Genomic DNA, 12,870 nt, shown 5'->3' with positions numbered 1-12,870 from the left:
ATATGCCATGGCTGAAGTAGATTACAAGTATTTTGGAAGACAGCCGTCATGCTCTACTTCTTGACCAGATATATGCGCTATTTTATTTTCTGATGTTTATCACAAGCTTTCTATTTTATGTACTCTAATGACATATTTAGTAGCTAACTGATTGCCAGATGAGAGCAACACTAGCATCACTGAAAAAAAAATATAGCCAAATGACTTTAACTGGGTTCATATGAATTTCAACAGGATAAATAGACATTCACTTAACAGATCTTCCAGTTTATACTGCTGAAATGCTTTAAAGGTACTCTCTCCCACAGGAGGACACTCCTAAATTCCTGCTACAAGCCTATGTCTGGCAAGATACACTGGTAGTAATCTTTAAAACAGACTTTAAAAAATACATTTAAATTAAATGCTCATAAACATTACATGGGAAATCATTCTGCTTTAATCCTTCCAATGAGTGACACTCAGGTTTTGCTAAAAAGAAGGAATTTGCATTTTTGACCACCCTGATTAGGACAGAATAGACATATAAAATATCTGTGTTGGATGAATATACAATGTTTTTTGGCTCTTTCCAACCAGGGAGGGAACAAGAGAGAACAGGTTGAATTTTATAGGGAAAAGTACGTGCAATCACTAAACCACTATTGCATATGTTCCATGATATTACACATGCTTAAATGGTCCCTGTTTAAAAAACAAAGAAGAATAAGAAGTAGGCAAGTAAATAAATAATTTCAAAATGGCTTTTGAAGAGTGCTTCAGTTATATTTCATTCACTGTTTGAATAAAAGACATGTTTTCCCTTTCTATTCTAATGTTATTTTTTGGCAAAAATACCCTGTGTTGAATTACTTCCTTTATCTACAGAAAAGAAACAACATGTTCCTGGGTGAGAGACTGAATCTTTATTTCTTGATGCTATATATTGTTTTTACATTGGCATATGTTTTATTTATCTTTCTGTAAATAGGCTATATTTGATGATAAAAGAAAAGCTATATTTTACTCCTTCTCTAAAAGCAAGCTACTCTCTTTTGTTCATAATAACTAAGCAAGACAAATCTCAAACTTCCATTTCTAAGACTCTGATTTCATCAATATAAATTACAGGATGAACTATGTAAATATGCATTTTGATGCTGAATTTACTATACATCTACTCAAATCTTTTTTTATACATCTACTTAAATACTTTAGTATACATCTACTTAAATCTGATTATTTCATCAATATAAATTGCAGGATGAACTATGTAAATATGCATTTTGATGCTGAATTTACTATACATCTACTTAAATCTTTTTGATTCCTTTTTTTATGCGTCAATATAAAGTTTATTTACCAACTCAAGTTTTGAAATCACTAAGCTATTTATCATGTTTGAACACTGTGTGTATGTGTGTTTGTGCACACACACATCTATGAACAATCAATAGCACTGCATTTCTATTTATATGTTTATAATCTTATAAATTTGGGCAGTTTGCTTTTTTCAATCAACATTGATCTATCCTTCTACTTATTAGTAATGTAACATACATACATGCATATGGTTTATGCATTTTAACTATAGTAGCTTATTATCTTATACATTGGGTCTTATTTTCAAGCTGTGTACTGGTAAATATTTATGGAAATTTTCCTAGGGTGCATATCAAGAATCAGAATTCTGAGCATTTGCAGGTGGGTGCAGGTAGCCTCAGCTACTCTGGAGGCTGAGACAGGAAGATCACTTGAGCCCCGAAGTTCAAGGCTGTAGTGTGCCATGATCACACCCGTGAATGGCAACTCCATTCCAGCCTGGTCAACACAGCAAGACTGCTTCTCAATTCAAAAAAGAGAGTCATCTGAACTAAACATTGCTGACTGGCTGTCCCATGTGTTTGGACAGATTCACATTCCCACTAACTGTTTCCAAGTTCGTTTTTCTCCCACCTCCTCTCCACTTGTGATATTAACAGATGGCAGCAATTTTACATAATAAAGAAGTAAAGCAGATCAATATACTATAATGACTTGGGAAGATGCCCAGAACATACTTTATTTTGGAGAAAAAAAAAGAGCAAATGTCAAATTGGAAGGTTCAGTATGACCTAATTTTTGTTGAAATATACAATAAGCATGTGTAATAACAAATTACAGGATTTGAGCTGATGCATATCAAATAGCTTGAATCATTTATAATCATTACCTCAGGAGCATGAACTTGAAGTACAAGAATAAAAAACTAATCTTTTACTTGTGATACTTTGTATTACTTAAAGTCATTATAACCAGCAAGAAATACTTAGTAATTATAAAGTAATTAATTGTTGTCAGTTAAAAAAATAAAGAGAACAGAAAGAGCATTCTAATATCCTAGCACATAAAATATTTCAAGGGTAGCTCTGTTATTTCAAAAATAATCATGCTTCTAAGACAGTAGTGAGAGTCATGATGTACAACCATACAAGTTGTGTGCTACACAATTCTAGGGACACCATCTATACAGGTTACTCTTTAAATGGCACCTCCTAGAGTTGTACAGTGTATAACCAGACTAGTGGTAAGTAATAGTGCTGTTAAGAGATACTTCAACGAATAGCAAAGATTCTAGAATGTCTAAGAAATTATTTTTCTTGCTACAGATCAAAATGGTAAAATAACAGTCTTGGAACCTGGAATTCTTAGATGCCAGCTCTTTCCTCAGATTGGATGAAAACCAGGGATAGTAGTCCTGAAAAAATTAGGTCACCACATGGCATTCAGATGCTCAGTTGGGCACCCTCAGGTTCGTATCCTGGCTGTCTATTCACTGGTGACTCAATTCTAAGGTCCTGGATCTCTGGGCAGCTACTGTCTGCTAATATGTTATGGTTAAGGTTTTACATCAGGTTCTATAGAGAACTAAATGCAAACTACATGTAGCCGTCGCAAAATTTTTGCTATGTAGATAGCCTATTGACGAGACTGTTGTGCCCAGAGAAGCATGTGCACTTAGATTTCCTATAGAGTTGACAGGTATTTTCAGATATGCCTCCTTTAAAAAAACAACAAAATTTTGACTGAAAAATCGTGTCTTATGTTTGGGATTTAATAACTACTCCATTAATGGAAGCCAACTAATAAAGTAGTAGCATTAGTTTCAAAGCAAAGATTAAGACAAATGAATGCAAAGTATTAACAAGCATGGAATATATTTTTAACATAAAAAATACTGTTTCTGTCTGAAATAACCAACACTCTTTCTTTATCTTTAAAGGTGGTCATGCAGAATTTTTGACACAGGTTGTCTTATTAGTATTGGCTTCTAAGAATTCTTCATTCACTATAAAAGCTTAAGAAGAACGTATTAAAATTGATAAGTGGCCAGGCATGGTGGCTCACACCTGTAATACCAGCACCTTGGGAGTCCGAGGTGGGCGGATCACTTTATGCCAGGAGCTCGAGACCAGCCTGGCCAACATGGCAAAACCCCATCTCTACTAAAAAATACAAAAATTAGCTGGTGGCACATGCCTGTAGTCCCAGCTACTCAGGAGGCTGAGTTAGGAGAACTGCTTGAATCTGGGAGGCAGAGGCTGCAGTGAGCTGAGATAGCACCACCGCACTCCAACCTGGGCAACAGAACAAGGCACTGTCAAAAAAAAAAAAAAAAAGAAAGAAAGAAGAAAGAAAAAGGAAAGAAAGAAAGAAAGAAAGAAAGAAAGAAAGAAAGAAAGAGAAAGAGGAAGGAAGGAATGAAGGAAGGAAGGAAGGAAGGAAGGAAGGAAGGAAGGAAGGAAGGGATAATTATGGAATTTGCTTTGAGAAATGTATATGCATGTCATATTAATCTTGAGCATCACAACTCTTGGCACTTTTTGGACCCTGAGTGATTTTGTCAATACAATCCTAAAACATATAATGATATGCCATGTATTTTGATTTTAATTTAAATATTTTTAACACTGGCCTTAATTTTAGCAGGAACAATCAGTAAATATTTAACTATAGCTATTAACACACACATATACTTAGTCATAATACATATGGATTTTATAAAGGGAGAAGAAAGAAAACACATAAAACTATGCCTTTGTTATATCAATTTTATTTGCATAATTAAAACTTAATGCGGCCGGGCGCGGTGGCTCACGCCTGTAATCCCAGCACTTTGGGAGGCCGAGGCGGGCGGATCACGAGGTCAGGAGATTGAGACCATGGTGAAACCCCGTCTCTACTAAAAATACAAAAAATTAGCTGGGCGCAGTGGCGGGCGCCTGTACCCCAGCTACTAGGGAGGCTGAGGCAGGAGAATGGCATGAACCCGGGAGGCGGAGCTTGCAGTGAGCCAAGATTGCGCCACTGCACTCCAGCCTGGGTGACAGAGTGAGACTCCGTCTCAAAAAAAAAAAAAAAAAAAACTTAATGCTATTTACCAGCCTCATACTGATCACAGGTGGCTAGAAATTTCTTCATATCAAATTTATTCTATTAATAATATATAGTATATGACAGTTTTCTAGGGGAAGCTATTACCAAAAAGGTAGAAAATGAAACTTACTTTAAAGTTAACTTATTAAATAATCAATTCAAAATCTAAAAGATGCAAGAATTTCCAGCAATATAGCCATCATCACTGTCATTGTTTCAATGATAATGGGAGCATAATATCAGAGTGTGTATATAAATTGAATGTAGTGTGTATATGTGCATATATTCAAAACACGATAATCAGTTTCACTATTTACACAATTTTTTCTAAGTTTAAAAGTTGTTCAAAATAAAGTTTAAATATATCTACTGTATTTATACATTTATTATACTTGCTAATAATTAGTAAATACTGAACCACTGCCCTGTGCATGAATACACATTCACCTGACATTTGAGAAAATTCTTTTGCAAAGTTTACTAAGGAGAAACAATTTAGCTAGCCTTGATTGATAGAAGTAGTAGATTTTTTATAGTAGAATGCATGATGAAAGGAAGAATGGTATTTGATAGTGAGAAAAAAGAAGGTGGACTGAGAGTGATATAGAACCTAATCTTATCAAAAAATAGGGAGTTGGTCTTAAATTTGACATCAAGGGGATTTGATATGATGTAGAGAGGAAGTCAAAGCCACTGATGTGACATTAGGTGATAAAACGTGGGAAAAGGAAATGCTCTCCTTCGAGTCATGCAAATAATTTTTGAATGGTTCATTACACTGGCTTTCACCCCTCCCAAACGAGTCTCTGTTACTGCCCCACCCTATCTGATCTTGCCATTACTATCTGTTGGTAATTTTCCACAGCACTGGATTCCAAAACATACACATATGTCTGCATTTGACACCCTTAGAATTCTCCCAAAAAGGCAGATTCCCATGCAAAGTAAATCAAAAGAAATTAAAAGAAAGCTTAGCCAATTCCTCACACAACCTGTTGCTTGGTTTTTGTTAGACCTGCCCAGATAATCCTCAGGTCTTGGGAAGAAGGAGAGTTGCTCATTTTCATGGATAGAATGCTTGCAGTTTGTGCATATGGCATGTTTCTCCATGATTAAGAATGGTTACGTTCATTTGGAAAAAGGGATCCTGAAGTGCACCACAGTTCACTTTTCTTCCTGATTGCTCTCAGCTTGTGTACTGGGTAGTAGTCCAATTTTCCTTCATTTAGTTTAATTAATCTTCCTATAACACCAATAAAATGGTTCTCTGTTAAAGTCTCAACAGTGGTGTGCCAATGTGTTTCCTGCTTTGCAGTTGTAATTCACTTAAAACAGAGAGAAATATTTATAGTATAAATGAGATTTCTGATGTATTATCCTCATCTTTTAAGAAAAGAGATTAAATCAATTTTAGTTGATTTGATAGTTTTCACTGAATCTCTGAAGCTCATGGCTCATTACTAATTAAATTATATTTTGTAGATTAAATTATATAATTTCAATCCAAATTCTACTTCCCTGCCCCACTATAGTATAAATGTATCCAATGTAGTATAAAGCTGAATTTTATTGGTTATTTTTTAATTTAGTTAGAATAATAATTTAATAAATTTTTCTATTCATGTTGATTAACACAATGTGTTACAAAATTCTATTTTGCTGACAATAGTGTACTTCTGAACATATTTCTTATTATTGCTGGAAATATCAAGTTTCAGAATGCTTTTCCTGTGGAAATTTTTTTGTTTTGTGAGGTTTTAATTGCTTTCAGAAATCTTTCAGGGATTAAAAATGTTGCAAATTAAGACAAATTCTGCTCTGATCTAAAATAATCCTGATCACTTCATAACAGACATGTAGAAAGAAGGTCATTAACTACACTTTACAGAGAACGGAAAACAATTTATATTAACACTTTGTGCAAATCATATTAGCTGTGCCTGTTTTTCTGCACCATTATTTAGTGCTTGCTTTATTTTCTCTGCATTGCTTAGGCCAGAAGATCCCAAATAATATCATGATTTAGAGTTACCTTGGGAGATTGTAAAATGCATTTTTCCAGGCCTACTCTCAGAAATTCTAAATCAGTAGTTCCAGTTTATAGTTTGAAAATCTATCATTTTAGTGATCACTGTTAATTATTAAAATGCAAATTATAGATTACACATGAAGGAATACTAAGAAGGAGAAGTATGTTTTCAAGTATTTCTAAGTTAAAACCATTACATAGATACATTTTCTGTTTTCTCTCCACTACAATGTCGACTCCTTGGTCGAAAGGAAGATATTTCATTCATATTTACTATTCTATTCTCAAACACTAGGACCTGATCTATTCTAGGTGCTAAATAAATAATTGCTGAAGAAATAATAATATGAATAATAAATAAAATGTGACTGTGTCTGTTTTCTACTTTGCTTTTGACAATTGCTCAGGGTGAGGTCTTATTGGTATCCACTTCCATGAAACACAATGACATTTGTAGAAAACTCCACATAACAGTTGCTTGATTTATTATACCTAACAGCACTGCCATTAGTATCCTTGTGATACTCCTCTTCTGAGTGAATGTGAACAGAAAAAAGAAGAAAGACGAATATCAGATAATTGTGATATTTAAAACAGATATTTTTGTAGTGAAATTGTTTAAGGATTCATGTGTGGTTCTCGCTGAGGAACAGAATCCCAAACTTGTTTTTCTTTCTTTCTTCCTTTTTTTTTTTTTTTTTTTTGAGACAGAGCCTCGCTCCGTCACCAGGCTGGAGTGCAGTGGCGCAATCTCGGCTCACTGCAACCTCTGCTTCCCAGGTTCAAGCAATTCTCCTGCCTCAGCCAACCAACTAGCTGGGATTACAGGCATGTGCCACCACGCCCAGCTAATTTTTCTATTTTTAGTAGAGACGGGGTTTCACCATGTTGGTCAGACTGGTCTCAATCTCGTGACCTCGTGATCCACCCGCCTTGGCCTCCCAAAGTGCTGGGATTACAGGCATGAGCCACAGTGCCCGGCCTCTTTTGCATATACTTCATTCGTAGAGTTCATGGAAGAGTTCTTAGATTTTACTTTCAGCACATCCACCACCAGGGTCAGGTATATAATTCCTTAGGCTCAGTGCAAAATAAAATGCAGTGTCCTTACCATATTAGGGGAAGTCAGTCTTCACTTCTTACAGGTGAAAAGTTCCAAAGGATCAAAACCTCCACATAAGATGTGCTTGGAACGTGGAGTGGGGGTGTGCAAGAATGTCCTGCTAAGTTGCCCACCAAATGCAGCATGGGGCATGACATAGCTGGGGTAGTGATGGGCCTCACTCTGACTCCTCCCAGGCCTACTCCCAAGTTCCTCATAGAAGACAAAGGGAAAAGATACTTCCCTTTCAACATGACCTGACCAATTGACTATCCTGGATGGAGGGTGGCAGTGGTGGCAGGGTGGGGAGCGGGAGGGATCATGGGTTCCAGAGGATGGAGAACAAAGGCAGCCAAGAATGCATCCTAAGGAGTGGCAAAAAATGGAACCACATAAGAGCTGAGGCTCTAATCCCTCAGTGCATGTTTCATGATCTCATAGGTCTTTACTTACACAACACAAATTCAAGTGTAAAGTTATTTAGAATGTCTTTTCTCAGGTGGCGACCTCAAAAAATTAAACTCCAAACATAAGGTTCTTCTGAGCACTGACCCTGTGTACCTGCCAGTGGCCACATGTCTAGGAAGCAGGCTTTATCTACAATCCCGGGGGATGGAGTTTTCCTACTGTCTTTGTTTTGTGTTTCTATAACAGAATACTGGAGCCTGGGTAATTTAAAAAGAAAATTTATTTAGCTTGTGATTCTGGTGGCTGGAAGGTTCAAGAATGGGCAGCTGCATCTGGTGAGGGCATCAGGTTGCTTCAACTCATGGTGGAAAATGGAAGAGGAAACTCTTAGATTCTATTGTAATCTACATTCAAATCTGAGAAGTATTTCATCTTTTGTTTTTGCCACCATCCCACCGTAATATTCCTGTAAACTAAGATTTGTATGTAGTGCTAATCAATGCTGAAAGATTTCTTTCCTTCTTTCTTTTTTTTTTTTTTTCGAGACAGAGTCTTGCTCTTGTCACCCAGGCTGGAGTGGAATGGCATGATCTCTGCTCTCTGCAACCTCTGCCTCCTGGATTCAAGCGATTCTCCTGCCTCAGCCTCCCGAGTAGCTGGGATTGCAGATGTGTGCCACCATGCCTGGCTAATTTTTGTATGTTTAGTACAGACGGGGTTTCACCATGTTGGCCAGGCTGGTCTCGAACTCCTGACCTGGTGATCCGCCTGCCTCGGCCTCCCAAAGTACTGAGATTACAGGAATGAGCCACTGTGCCCAGCCAATACTAAAATATTTCTTCATGTCACTCTTGTGTAATAGCAATCCTATTTTTTTTTTGTAATCAAATAAATTATTCCAAACATAAGGTTCAGGTAGTATAGCTTCCTATACTAAAACTTGGGGAAATTTGGATGTCTTTTCTTTTCCTAGATCCCACTGACAGTTACTAGCCGTAGAATTACTAAGTAAAAAGGGCCAAGTTATCATTCCCTTATATACTTTATGCTGCTCCCTAACTAAAAAAGTTTGCCAAGGATAGCTATGGGTGGGTTTCTACTTTATCTTACTACCAAAATAAATAAAATAAATCAATGGAATTGGGGAAAAAAAAAGACAAAAAAGTCAATGGAAAAAAGCTGTTCTTTTTAAACAATCAATGAAAATGATGAGCCTTTAGCAAGACTGATGATGAAAAAAGTCAGCAAACACATACTACCAATATCAGAAGTGAAGTAAAGAATATCACTTTAGCCGGGCACGGTGGCTCATGCCTGTAATCCCAGCACTTTGGGAGGCTGAAGCGGGTGGATCACGAGGTCAGGAGATCGAGATCATCCTGGTTAACATGGGGAAACCCCGTCTCTACTAAAATACAAAAAAAAATTAGCCGGGCGTCGTGGCGGGCACCTGTAGTCCCAGCTACTCAGGAGGCTGAGGCAGGAGAATGGTGTGTACCCGGGAGGCAGAGCTTGCAGTGGGCCGAGATCGAGATCGTGCCACTGCACTCCAGCCTAAGCGACAGAGCAAGCTGTCTCAAAAAAAAAAAAAAAAAAAAAAAAAAAAAAAAAAAAAAAGAATATCACTTTAGACCCTCCAGACATTGAAAGAATAATAAGGAAATACTGATAACAACTTTATACACAAAAGTTTGGGAACTAAGATAAAATGGACCAATATTCTAAAAGCCACAAACTGTCAAAAATCACCCAATATAAAGTAGATAATTTGTACAACCTTAATACATTTTAAGAAAATAGAATTTGTAATATAAAAAACAAAGACATCTCTAGACCCATGTGGTTTCAGTGGAGAATTCCACTGATAATTTAAGGAAGAATTAATACCAATGCTACACAATATGTTTCTGAAAATAGAATAGGAAGAAATATTTTCAAATTTATTTTATGAAACTAGTTTTACTGTGATACTGAAACCAGACAGAGACAAAAACACAATACAAAACAAAACCTACAGACCAATATCCCTCATAAGTATAATGCAAATATCCTTACCAAAATATGAGCAAATTGATTTAAGCAGTATATTTAAAAAATGGTACACTGTGACCAAGGGGCCTTTATTTCACGGATACGAGAGCAGTTCAATATTCAAAACTCAATCAATGTTTAATTTTAAAAAAATCGTGCTGTCTTATATGAAAAACTTATATGATGATGAGTAATACAACCATAGCACATGTTAAAGTAACAGAAAACGTGGATGATACTTACAGAGACTTGAGAATGATCAGTAGTGTACTATGGGTACTACCATGTCAAAGGAGTCATCTTCACCATGCATATGCTTTCCCATCTTAAAGAATAAGAATGTGATACTCTCATCACTTTTCAACAGTTAAGCCATTTTATACCTTTATTAAATAAAGGTATAATAGCATTCGATTTTAACACGAGGTTGTTTTATATATATTGTCAAACAACATCTATTTTATCAAACTGCTTGACAACATTTTGTAATTCCTGCACTCTGAAATAAACTTTTCTATTTTAAACAGGACTTACACGTCAGAAAAAGATGAGAAAACTCCCACTAAATTCAGGGTGAAGTCTTATGTACTTATAATCCCACATACTGTACATTGTAACTTAGTTTAGCAATATTTTTCTCATCACGGTTTTTGTATAATAAATTGAAGATAATCTTCACCCAAGAGGTGGGTACAGGATTCTGGGCTTCAACAGAATCAGTAAGAGTAACTGGCTAATTACTATTTTGTTTACCCGAAAACACTCAACGCATCTGGTTTTACACTCCTGTGTCAAGATGTAATAAGATGCATTAAAACCAGAAGAGTTTAAGTCAACCAAGCAAGACAAATATTTAACATGAAAAGACTGCATAAAAGATGGTAAAGCTCACTATATTTCTCATTATTTTGATGGAAATCCACAGTATTACATACATTGTTGTTTTTATAGAATTTTATGAAGAACTAGGACTAGACTGGGCATGGTAGCTCAAGCCTGTAATCCCAACACTTTGGGAGGCCAAGGCAAGAGATGGAGACCATCCTGGCCTACACAGTGAAACCCCGTCTCTACTAAAAAAATACAAAATATTAGCCGGATGTGGTGGTGCACACCTGTAGTCCCAGCTACCCAGGAGGCTGAGGCAGGAGATTGGTGTGAACCCGGAAGGCAGAGGTTGCAGTGAGCCAAGATCGTGCCACTGCACTCCAGCCTGGGCGACAGAGCAAGACTCCATAACACACACACACACACACACACACACACACACACAACTAGGAATAGGAATATGCCAAGATTGTGTTGTTTTTCACATGAGGGATTTTAATCAAAGTAATGAAGGTATTAAGAAATGCTATATTTTGTGTGTGTGACAATATTCAGGAAATTACAACAAATTTTACTAATTAAAATAACTTTGAAGTATGAAAGCAAATTTTGCAAACAATTTGCATGCTTCCAAACTGAGGTTTTAGGGCATTCTTAATAAATCTAAATAAAGTTTAACTTTAAGAAAATTTTGATCTAATGAAATTGGAGTTTCTGAAATTCTTATGCTTTATATTGATGTATCTTCTTTGTGGTTACTTTAGGTTATGATGTGTCCATTACTCTTGCAACTGTGTGTTTACTCATTTTGAGTAATAAAAGTACATGTTTTATCTTACTTGAGCAAATTGAACATATATTACTTCCTTGAGGTACTAAAATGTGTAATTACATTTTCAAAATGATTTTGAAAGCATATTAGCATTTTAACGTAGAAATACTTCTAAATGCAGAAACAGGCATTGAGACAGCAACACATAGCTCACTTGAAATACAGACCAGTTAAACTGAATAACATATCTACAAAAAAAAAAACAAAACCAAAACAAACAACAACTGATGTTTAAAATAAAGAATACCTGTGTCATCTCATTAAGTATGAAGACATTCAAGAAAACTCAGCAGAGGTGTTATAGCATAAATTACAGGTTGCTAGAAGACAAAACAAATTAAAGCATTCAAAGCATTTACCACTGCCTAGCACTGAGTAGTTGCTCCAAAGGAAAACAGTATAAGGAGGTAAGTATAAAAAAATTAGGGAGCATATGGATAGCCATACTATTCAGAGAAATCTGTTTGCCTTCTTGCTAATCTAGTTGGCACAGAGGTCAGCTAATTTATTTTTCACTCATTAGAAGTATTAATACTTTTGTTGCTAACTAACCAACAGTATCCCAGCTGGGCATGATGGCATGCACCTGTATTCCCAGCTACTTGGAAGGCTGAGACAGGAGGGTCCCTTGAGCTCAGGACTTTGAGGCCAGCCTAGGCAACATAGTGAGATACACATCTTGAAAATAACATTTTTTAAAAAAACAGAATCCCTATGGGAATCTATTTCAAGTTAAAAAAGGCATAAGTTAAGGAAAAAGTGTAAAAAATATTTATTGAAGTTAAGCATTAAAACGCTAAGAGCATACTTTGCCATGCCTTGCAATGATGCTGCAGAATGGACTATAGTGATATGACACATGGGCTAGAGCTACTCTCATTTATTAAACGTAACTTTGTCATTTGCCAACACCTGCTAAAGTCTATACCAAGGAGCTGCTTAAGGGGGATCACTTTGAAAGTATAGAAAATTATATTCTTTTTATGTGTTCTTCATGAATAAAGCCCCGTTAAATTCTGAAATCCCTTCCTTCCTGTCAGCTAGTGCCAACTCTAGTCAGAACCACCTACACCCAGAATCTTAGCCAGCTATGCATAACACTTGGCCCTTAGCCATCAGAAAAGATGAAGCCTCTGAACAAATGAGTTCAGGACTTACCTTAAGTGCCAGTTATTGAAACTTGGATATAAACCAAACCCCAAAAATGCTAGCTATGGATTCTATGTTTTTTTTAAACCAAGAATG

The sequence above is a fragment of the Symphalangus syndactylus genome, chromosome 5, assembly GCF_028878055.3.
Source record: "Symphalangus syndactylus isolate Jambi chromosome 5, NHGRI_mSymSyn1-v2.1_pri, whole genome shotgun sequence".
NCBI classification, from domain to species: domain Eukaryota; kingdom Metazoa; phylum Chordata; class Mammalia; order Primates; family Hylobatidae; genus Symphalangus; species Symphalangus syndactylus.
The sequence above is the reverse complement of the archived record's forward strand: the minus strand, read 5'-3'. Positions refer to the sequence as shown.